The 11719-nt window shown below is 38.1% G+C and overlaps 1 long non-coding RNA gene across 1 annotated transcript; it reads left to right on the top strand.

Annotated features, from left to right (window-relative positions):
* The first annotated feature begins 1000 nt into the window (after window positions 1-1000).
* LOC115724884 (uncharacterized) lies at window positions 1001-2644 on the top strand. The gene is made up of 2 exons (XR_009688419.1): window positions 1001-1672; window positions 2077-2644. It is a non-coding gene; the product is annotated as an uncharacterized LOC115724884 (long non-coding RNA).
* The last annotated feature ends 9075 nt before the right edge of the window (window positions 2645-11719 follow it).

Below are 11719 nucleotides of genomic sequence, written 5' to 3'. Positions count from 1 at the left end.
TTACATTGCTGATTTGCATGAATAAATTGCAGTAAGTCATTTCAAGCTTTATCAATTCGTCTAATCTCTCAGTGAAGATTTGGGAGACAGTGGAGATTGGAACACATCTTGAGGCTCAATCTGCGAATCAATATTCCTTCTCCCCATCATTCAAGTTAGGCATTCATCCTCTTCCTCAAATAGCTCTAGAGGTGTAATTCTAATCACTGCATCAATCGACTTCGTGCGTATTGCATCAGATTCAGAATCAGCACCTTTCTTTCTCACTTTCTTTGCTGAATTTTTTGACTTTCCCTGAGTTTTTGATCTAGTTTTTGCCATAGCTCTAACTTCAAGCTGCTAGAGCAAAAATCAAGGAAAAAGTCTACACTAACAATATTTTATTTTTTCTTTTTCAGTTTATTTTTGCTACAATTTAAAAAAAGAAAAAAAAAATTATACCCTCTTCACTTTAAATTCTGAGTCTCATCAAAGATGAGTAATGAATATTATTTGTGGTATTAATAGATCTGCCATAGCTTGCACTTATCTTTTAAAATGTCTTTTCTTCCCATATTCGACCTTGGCATAATGCTAAGACCATGACATTACTTTAGGAAACGCGAAGAAGAAAAAGTGTCACGACTTAATCATGAATGGAGACATTAATACCAAGGTCATTTTCAATCGATAAAACTCCATATTTCTATACGTAATATATTTAATTATTACATAATATTAATATGCTTATAATAAGAAATATGTCATCCCCGAAAATAAATAAGAAATATATTATTATTATTATTATTATTATTATTATTATTATTATTATTATTATTATTATTATTATTATTATTATTTAATTTTACGTCTTTCATCAGACTTTGATTAGACAACTATAAGTTAAGTTTTAGTGGTTTTACTAATTTTCTGAGCACATGTGAGGGTTGCCCCCACTAAACTTGTCGTTACATTTGTACAGCACATGTGATTATAGTAAGAACACGACCAATCTTGGTGGACCAAAAATGAATAAAGATATGAATTGAAAAAGATTCCAATATTATTTAAAAAAAAAATATGTAAATATTTATTAATTGATGAAAATATATATATGCATTATTTAATGATGAACTATCCATAGATTTCTTTAACATTAATTCGGTGCACGTGCTCATTATAATCCGAAAGATCTCCATTTGTCAAAATTTGTGATCTTGGTGTAAATTTGAGGTAACAGTTAAGTGTCAAGGTTAAATTAAATGCCAACAAAGAGTCGTTCTGTGCTGAATATTTTGGTCGGGTTTGACCTAAACTTAATCAACTTGTCCGGACCTGACTTACAGAACCTGCCTGTGTTCCCTACACATGATCGAGTTCGAGTTTGATTTGTAAAACATAAAACCTAAACATAAACATAAAAACCTAATAAACTAACAGCCCCCACGGGACATGACCCCTCTCCCAGCCAGAACCACCCACCTCCCTCCACAGTCTCACCCATGGCCTCGACGATGCCGCTGGAAAGCTGAAGATCCGCGCCCCCACCTTGACGAAGACGACCTAGCCTTCGAACAGAGCTGAGCTCTCCTCTCTCATTTTCTCTCCCAGTTACCGCCGGACGAAGTTCTCCTCCTCGCTGCAGCCTCTCGTCGGTCCACCGCCATACGTTCACCACCAGCGGCAGCAGCAGGTAATTTTTTTTTTCTTTTTCTTTTTGAAAATATTTTTTTTTTCTGCTTTACAATAAAAAATTATAAATAATATAGTTTTTTATATAATTATGTTTGTAAAATTATTTATATTCTCTTTTGATTTGTTTGTAAAGTAACTTATTATTTTTTGTTTTAATATTTTTGGTAAAAATTAACATACATTTTTTATTATATTTTATAAAGTATATTTGATTATATTGTTATTTATTTCATTTGTTCTATTAGAGGAGATTAATTTTAATTATAGTACATAGAAACATTATTTTTTTTTAAAAAAAAAATAAATAATTATGTTTTAATTTTTTTATATGCATGCAAAGTAAGGTATTATACTAATTATTTGTTATTTTATTTTTTGCACTATATATGATGTGGCATCTAGTTGGATGACACAAGTTTTGCTTTCCTTAACCTAGGTGGATGGTTTTATTCCTAGCAGGCCAAGAGGATTCATATGAAGGTCCAAGTTGTACATCCATAGCACGATGTCCGGACAGAGTCATCAAGGGACATCCGACCATCTCGATCGTGTGATCAACTCGCATGCACCGGCCAAGAAATGTGAGTTGGCCATTTCAGTAGCGATCGATGATATCTCCAAGCTTGCATGAGACGAAGTAATCCCTATTTTCATGGGATTGATTTGTACCTTTAGAGAATAAGGGCAATCAGCCTAGACTGACCCAATTCCTCTATTGTAATTATGAAAACGTACATATTAATTTTTTCTTTTATTTCTTATAGATTAAGGAAAACCATTCCTATGTAATGAGCTCCTATAAAATGGTGGTCTCACCTCACTATTGGAGGACACGAATTGAATCAGAGAGAAATAGTAATCTAAGAAAGAATTACTCAGAGATCCATTGTAAGAGCTTTAGAGACAGAATGCTTTGTTCTTGGTCTCATAAGTCAATAAAGCCTAAAGAAGAGTAGGCTATTACCACTATCACACGGTCGAACCTCTAGAAATTTTGGTGTGTTTTCTTTATTTATAGTTCTTTGCTTTCTAATATTTATTTTATTGCTTTAATTAAGACTCACTGTCGTTGGCCAAAAGAAACGTCAACATTTGGTGCTTTCATTAAGAGCAAAGAAACAAGTTTTATTGTTTTAAGTCTTTCACAGCATACAGGATGGTTGTACAAACTCGAATGGGAGTTCAAATTGATCCAGTCGATTCGATGGTGACAGATTTGTTGGGTTTTGTGTCCTAAATAAAACTCATTTCAGTATAATCAGATTTACTTATTAATAAAGATCAGAAATAACATTTTATGTTGCATGGTTCACATGATTTATTTCATGATTATATGTATATAATGTATGAATTCTTTTTAAGTCCAGAACATATGAGTTTGTTAAAGATTATAGTGTTGTCAGCACAGTGAAATATAATCTTAATTATATGTTCAAAAGTTTATTCCCTGATTTGTCAGAACACTGGATTTAGACTGACATGGTATAATTAGCGATAGGTATTCTTACAACTTGGAAAAGTGTTATGTCCTTTCCAGGACATTGGCAAAGTTTACCAGTATCGGATGTATGGAGTATACATCGGAAGGGAACGATATTGAACTTTGATTAGATATATTAAAACTTACCGTAATATCTATTCAATTCAATATCACCTGTTGATCCTAGATCAAATGATCTTAATCCTGATATGGTTAGGTTCAATCTCAAGAGTGTTATCTGTGTTCTTTGATTTGTTAGTTAAGCCTACTTTTGGGTCAGGGTGATACGTACATTTTGGGAACACGGTAGTGCAATTGAGTGGGAGCGCTAACATAAATATGGAATCTATAGCTTCTATCTGGCGAATAGAAAGTAAATGACGATTTCCTTCGAGCTTAACCAAACGAAAATAAATGGTGGAGATCTCATTTCACTTAGTTGAAATATCATTTATACAGGGTTAAGTGTTTTAAGGATAAAATACATTGTAGGGTGTTACGGTAATTTAATCCCTTTACAGTGTAAATCATCTATATAGAGGATCATTGATCACATTAGGGTTATAACAATGGATAACTAATGACGTGTCTATATCATGGAACATATAGAGCGTTCTATATGACTGAGAGTGCAATTTCAAGTTCTAAGTGTGGATTCAATGAGGAATTAATAAGTTAGGGAATTTACTTGGTAAATTCGGTTCGACTTATTGGAAGCTCGGTTATATAGACCCATGGTCCCCATACTAGTTGAGACCATACTGCTTGTAAGACTCAGTTAATTGATTTTGATTAATCAATTATAATTCTAAAAGTTAGACTACGTCTACTTTATGAATTTTCACTAAGCAAGGGCGAAATTGTAAAGAAAAGAGATTTTAGGTTTATTTATTAATTAAGATATTTTATATGTCTAAATTAATAAATATATTAAATGGCAATATTATTTAATAATTATTTCCAAGTTATTAAATAATTAAAATTGGCATTTGAATGGTTAAATTTGAAAATTGGCAATTTTGAGAAAATGGGAATGAAAAATAACAAAATGAGAAAGTTGCAAAGTGAGGCCCAATTTCCTATTCTGGCCGCCCACTATGCATAGGCCTTTACCATTTTATTTTTTTATTATTTTAATGCCACACAATTCTAACCTAAACCTAGATGGAATTCTATAAATAGAAAGTGTTGGCTTCAGGAAACAGACACACAACTTCACATATTGTTTCCTTCAGAAAAGGCCACATGCCACCTTCTCTCTTTTCTTCTCTGTATTTTCGAAAATCCTTGAGTGATGAGTAGTGCCCACACACATCAAGTGGTACCTCAATCATAGTATGTAAGACTATGGAAAATCAACCATCAAAGAAGGAGAGAAAGAGATCCAGATTCAGATCTTGATTATGCTCTGCTACAGAAAGGAATCAAGGGCTAGAGATCTGAATGGAAGGAGTCATAATATTCCGCTGCACCCAATGTAAGGTTTTCTTAAACTCTTATGTGTTTATTTCATTGTTTTAGAATTCATATTAGGATGTTAATCAAACATACTTGGTAGTAAATCTAGATCCTGGTAAAATAATTTCCAACAAGATCCAAGTGTGAAAACTCCTGGAAACGCAAGAGATCCACCAGGGATAACTCCCAAAAAAGTTAGTACACAACCACCAACAGTTGGCCATGGAACTTTCCCTCTGGCTGCATTCACTCTAGGTATGCAAAAAACTAGAAATACCAGTACAGCGGTCGAGCAGACCACTCCTAGCACTAAAGCTCCGTCCACTAAAAACGCTCAAAGGCCAGTTGTAGATGATATTGATGAGCTTTAGAACCTGCGAGCTACGTTAGGATTATTCCAAGGCCACAATAACATGTTGCACCATGACCAACAAGATATCCAAGCAATTATTAATCTTGCCTTTGACGAACAAAGATGCCAGTTCATAGAGTGGAGAGATCGGGAGATGGAAGTCATGAGAGCCCAGCAGGCAACCATTAACAACTGTTCTAGGAAGGCCACCTACTAATTATAAGGGCCTATCAAGTCACCAATCATCAACTGGTGACTGATTCTAGTATCCCCATGGGATCTCAGAATGAGCCAGAAGAGTATGTAGCTGATCATAACACACAGACTTATATCATTCAACTGTCCAATCCAAGGCCAAAGGTTTAAACTGTGGGACAAACAGCAGACTGACAGATCTTACCAGACCGCCTTGAGAGGAAATAGTCAGCTAAACAACCATACTCAGACAAACATATCAAGTTAATCTATCAATCAAGTTTTTCAGACATTGAAACCCCTTGGCACATTGGTCATCAACTGACTAGGTACCGTACACGACCTCAGAAAAAATTTGAACCGTAGAAGGGGATTGGACACGCAAAGCGTTCCACTTACCATCCAGCCAAACAACTATGTCCCAAGTCTAGTTTTAAGAGATCATGCGACACAGGTTGGTGAACAGGCTGGCCAAGTTCATCTACTTGTGCAAAGCACAAATAGATCAGCTTAAAAGCATTGTACAAAGCCTGACCAGCCCAAAACTCACAAATCTTGAACTTGATCGGGCAAGAGGATCACCCTTTTCATAAAAAATTAATGCTCTCGACCTACCCCCAAGTTTAAAATGCCAGTATGGAAGATCTATATAGGCAATGAAGATCCTCTCTATCTCACTTGAAATACTTTAAGATGAAAATGAACTTGGAAGCGGTGAGAGGTAATGTGACAGTCAGTAGTCCCGTGAGCCATAAGGGAAAATATCGGGTAAGTTGTGCAATCTCACACCGCTTTGGGAAGGTCAAGTGGCATGATTCTGAGACAGTGTAGGTACGGGACTACATAGTTGAAGAGATCTTAAATGGATTGATTGTTACTACCTATATCAACAAGGCGCATCTTGTTTTTCGATAGCCCATCACAAAAGAACCGTGAGTTGAGCTTATCCCTGACGATGATTGTACATGTCTTGACAGTCTTCGATGAACAACCTAGCGGCCCTGATACCAAAATTGTAATGCCCTAATGATTAGGCATACTATAGTGAATTTCTAATTACAGCGAACACCTTTGCTAATCAAATGGTTTTCTCTAAAATTGCGACAAATTTAAACTTTTGATTTAACTATAAACTTTTATAAATATATACATACATCCATACTAAAAGTTGGGGTCCTGCTTTTAAATCTTATATTCATTTTCAAAATAAACATTACAAACAATTTACATAACGACTACAAAATGAAGCCCAAGATGTCCAGAGACCAAACTCTCCAGGTCACACCATCTTGACATGTACAATCATCCCCAAGCTCTAGACTCATTCTGTTCACCATTAACCTTCCTTTACCTACACATGATAACAATATCTGTGAGTCGACAGACTCAGTAAGAAAAGCATATAACACAAATGTATTACCGACTTGTATTTAGGCACCCATACACCTATCCACAAGGCTAAATAGATGAGAAAAACATTCTTAATAAACGTACGATCTCTATACCACATGCACTAGTATTGGTAGGATTGAACCGTGCCTCGAGTACTACTAAGTGTTGTACAACATGCACTACATACTTAATCGTACTAGTGTTGGTAACACCTGATCGTACCCTTTCAACATCATATATTGTACCAATACACTCAGTACCGCTACCATACTAGTGTTGGTAGCATAATATTTACATAACAGTATGTATATAATACACATACACATATACATATATATATATATTCTATGCTAGTCTTACCTCGTTTCTAAATTCAAGTGTTCTGATCAACCTAAATAGAAAATCACTCGTTGAACAGAGGTCCTATGTCACAATCATAAATGGGTAAACAACTTGCTAAAACCCTTTTTGGAGACCTAAACTCAAAACTAGAAGTTTTCATATCAATATATAGCATGGCAAGACCAATACCCTAACTATTAAGGAAACATTAAAACTAAGGCTCTAGAAACTACCCAAACTGGTAAACTAGATTTCCCAAATGAAAAACTGGTTCCTAGGGTCCTGTCTGGAGAAATGGTTAACTGGTTCTACAGAACTAGCAGAACTGGTTCTCTGGAAAGTACCCTAAAAAATCTCATATCTCACTCAAAATATTCCCAAACTCAACCAAACTTTTCAGAATACCTGCAATATCATCCTAGAATAGACTTCAAGCAATAACAAAATCAATTATTCATAGAAACTCAAAGCACCATTATTGAGCCAACTTTGAGTGTGTTATCCCAATTTTTGTACTCTGACATGGCATCGCGTAATGGTGACACATGGAATCCACTTGGAGTATCTGCTCGGAGGGGACACTTTGAGCACGATGCCTCGCTGGCATGCCCAGTGTAAAGAAATCAGCAATCCGCACAGGGCAACCAACACTTAGCGAATTCAGCTTTTACATTATGAGTCATCAGCGAAATCCCTATAACTTGGGGATCAGATTACAGGGATATGGCATCCACACGATTTCACGATCAGTGTATTCTGCATCAATCCCGAGATCTTTGTACTCAGCATTAATCTCAAGATCTTTCTGTTTATGTCTATTGTAACGAGAGGGGAAAGACTTCCTATCCAAGCATATAGCCCTATAAATAGTGATGCATGTTCACTGGGCAAAGGTCGCAAATAGTTCAGTCGTGACTATACCCTAAAGAAATTATCTAAGAATACATATTCAGAGATATTGTTGCAAGAGCTATAAGAAAAGGAATCTTTCTCCTTGTTCTTAAGTAAATACAAATAACGAGGATTAGACTATTATCGAACTGCTCGGGGCGAACCTCTATAAAATTTTCGTGTCTTCATATTGCTTTATTATATATCGATTGCCATAAATCATTTATCGCTTACTAAATCAGACTCGTTGTTGTTGGCTAAAAGTGAGGTCAATATTTTGGTGCTTTCATTGAGAGAAAAATCAAGAATTGCTTTTAATTCAACCGCAAAAACGATGGTGCAGACTCGTAGAGGTCTGACTGATCCAGCAAATACGAGCAGGTTAACCCAGCCGTGCAGGCAGAGCTAGACGAACTGAAAAATATGTTTCACAGCATGACTGGACAAAGAAACAATGATCTTGAGCTAGACCGAGCATGCAGAACTCCTTTCTCACCCGAGATCAATCTCCTGGCGTTGCCCCACAAGTTTAAAATGCCAACATGGAAAATGTACATAGGGAGAGAAGATCCCCTTTCCCTTCTCAAGTACTTCAAAATGCAAATGAATTTGCAAGGGGTACGAGGAGATGTATGCTGCAGAATTTTCCTTGCTACCCTGTCGGAAGCCGCTCAGCAATGGTATTTCAAGTTGGCTCCTAGAAAGTTTAGTTCATGGAAAACCTTCTCTGCAAAATTCCATGCACAATTCTCCTCCTCATGCCAACGTCCATTGCATCTAGGAGACTTGGTCAAAGTTAAGCAAAGACCAAGCGAGCCTCTCCGGGCATATATCAGCAGATTCATGAGGGAGGCGACCAAAGTTTCACGGGTAAGTGAAGATAGAAAGTTATTCGCGATACTGGGGGGCCATTGAAGTCCTCGACGAACTTTGGAAGGATATAAGGAAGAACGGGCCGGTAGACTCAATGAGTGATTTCCTTGACCGTGTCGAAGGCTTCATCAAGCTTGAAGAAGCCATTCAACGAGCAAAAGGTGAGCAAAAGCCTGCCAAGTCAAAGGCTCCTTTTACTGGAACATCCGCTCAACTTCCGCATTACAAGAATAATTCAAGTTCAAGGGGTAAACGTTCCAACAACAACCACAAGCAAGGGAATGGGAAAAAGGGAAAGTTCACCGGCAAATCCGAACAAGCTCTCGGGGAGAATCATGCCAAGTACACTGCATTCACTATTCTGACTAAAGATATAGAAAGTATTTACATGGCAACTCAGTCGCTGGTCCCATAGGAGAAGCCCGGACCCATGAAGAAAGATGCCAACAAGAGGGACATGATAAAGTTTTGTCGGTTCCACGGAGACTACGGCCACGACACTAATGAATGCAACAACTTGAAGCAGGAAATTGAATTCCTGATAAGGAAAAATAACCCACACCTGCAGAAGTATGTCAAGACTGATCAGGGTCAGAGGACCGACAATAACCAGGATTTACTACCTCCACCGGTAGATGGGCATCTGCAACTTATTATTGGAGGCCCGCACATCGCTGGAGATTTGGGCAAAGTTCAAGAGAGGTATGCTCGAACAGCACAGCACGAGCAAGAAGAAGTTATCCTGGTCGTGGAAGAAAGAAGTCCCGAAATTCCACTAGCAGGAGAACCGAGCATAACCTTCAACGATGAAGACGCTGTCAAAATTAAATTTCCGCACAACAACCCGCTGGTCGTGGAAGTCCAGATAGCCAATAAAATGGTGGCCAGAACCATGATTGATAATGGAGCCTTTTCCAATATCTTGTTCAAAACTGCTTATGAAAAGATGGGACTCCAACTCAAGGATCTAACCCCATGCCTCCAAACTGTCTATGGTTTCTCAGGTGAAGGAGTTGCACCTCTAGGAAAAATTCGTCTACCCCTCACTGTTGGACAAGCTCCGACGAGCATGACTATCATGACACAGTTCCTGATATTAGATGTTCCTTCAGCTTTTAACGTAATGCTAGGCTGGCCGGCCTTGTATGACTTAAAGGCTATCACATCAATATTTCACTCATGCTTGAACTTTCCAACAAAGAATGGGGTAGGGTGTCTAAGGGGAAACCAGCAGTCTGCTCGGGAATGTTACAACCTTGCAGTGGCCAAGGCTAAGAAGGAAATATCCTCCAGCCAGAGCACAGATAAGGGAAAAAACATTTTCAAGTAGGGAACTTCCCAAGGCGGGGATGAAGATGTGGATCCTCGACTTGGGGACCCAAGCAGCAATGTTGGACCTATAGAAGAGTTAGAAGAGATCGAGATCGATCCAGATATCCCAACCAAAAAGCTAAAGATCGGAAAGGGTTTGTTGCTCAAAGTAAAATCAAAATTGATAAAATTTATGAGAGCAAACGTAGACTTTTTTGCCTGGTCACATGCGGATATGGTTGGAATTGATCCTTTTATCATTCCACATGTTCTGAACATTGATCCTAACTTCCGGACAGTAAAAAAAATGAAGGCTGCTAGACAAAGACCGAGCAGTAGCCTGGAAGGAAGAAGTTGAAAAGCTACGCAACAACAACTTTATAATTGAAGCTTTCTACCCGGCTTAGGTCGCGAATCCCGTATTAGTGCCCAAGCCAAACAAGAAATGGCGAGTCTGTATTGATTTCACAGACCTCAACAAAGCATGCCCTAAAGATTGTTTTCCACTACCAAGGATCGATCAACTCGTAGATGCAACAACAGGGCAAGAAATATTAAGCTTCATGGACGCTTACTCAGGCTACAATCAAATCAAAATGCATCCACCAGACCAAGGACATACAAGTTTTCGAACAGATATGGGTCTATATTGCTACAAAGTAATGTTGTTTGGTCTAAAAAATGTTGGAGCTACATACCAAAGATTGGTGAACAAAATGTTTAAAGACCAGATCGGGCGAAATATGGAAGTGTACGTGGATGATATGCTCGCCAAATCCAAAAAGGCTGGGGGGCACATAGACGACCTGGACGAATGCTTGAAAGTCTTTAGAAAGTACAATATGAAACTAAATCCCTTAAAGTGTTCCTTCGGAGTCAGCTCGGGAAAGTTCTAGGCTTCATCGTCAATGCCCGAGGAATTGAAGCTAATCCAAAAAAAATTCAAGCCCTCCTGCATATGAACTCGCCAACAAAAACCAAAGAAGTGCAAAGCTTGACTGGTCGGATCGCCACACTCAGTAGATTTGTTTCAAAATCAACAGATAAGTGTGCCCCATTCTTCAACATCCTGCAAGGAAACAAGCAGTTCGAGTGGATGGAGGAATGTGAAAAAGCTTTCCAAGAGCTAAAAGCACAACTTGCAAAACCTCCCATACTCTCAAAAGCTCTAGACGGAGAAGAACTAGGGATATACCTAGCTGTCACGGAACATGTCGTGACTGCCGTGCTAATCAGAGAAGAGAACAGTATACAGCACCCAGTCTATTACATCAGTAAAAGACTCATTGAGGACGAGGGCTGATACCTGTTGATAGAAAAACTCGCTTACTGCCTTATTCTAGCAACAAAAAGTTAAGGCCTTATTTCCAAGCTCATTCTGTTCGGGTATACACTGACCAGCCACTACGCAAAATACTGCAAAAACCATATGCTTCTGGACGACTACTTAAGTGAGCGGTAGAGTTGGGCTAGTATGAAATCACTTTCCAACCCCGAACAACAATCAAAGGCCAAGCCTTAGCAGATTTTGTGGTAGAATGCACAAGTAAGAAAGAAAGCATACCAGAAAGCAACCCCGAGCTGGTACAAACACCTCAGCCAAATAACAATGAAGATAAGCCGACCTGGAAACTACATGTAGATGGATCGGCTACAGATCAGCTATCTGGTGCAGGAATTGCCCTTGTCACGCCTAGGGGCAACACCTACACGCTGCAGTCAAGTTCGGATTCAAAGCATCTAACAACGAA

Source organism: Cannabis sativa, chromosome 6 (assembly GCF_029168945.1).
Source record: "Cannabis sativa cultivar Pink pepper isolate KNU-18-1 chromosome 6, ASM2916894v1, whole genome shotgun sequence".
Taxonomy (NCBI): Eukaryota; Viridiplantae; Streptophyta; class Magnoliopsida; order Rosales; family Cannabaceae; genus Cannabis; species Cannabis sativa.
This window is presented reverse-complemented; position numbering and strand designations above follow the sequence as displayed.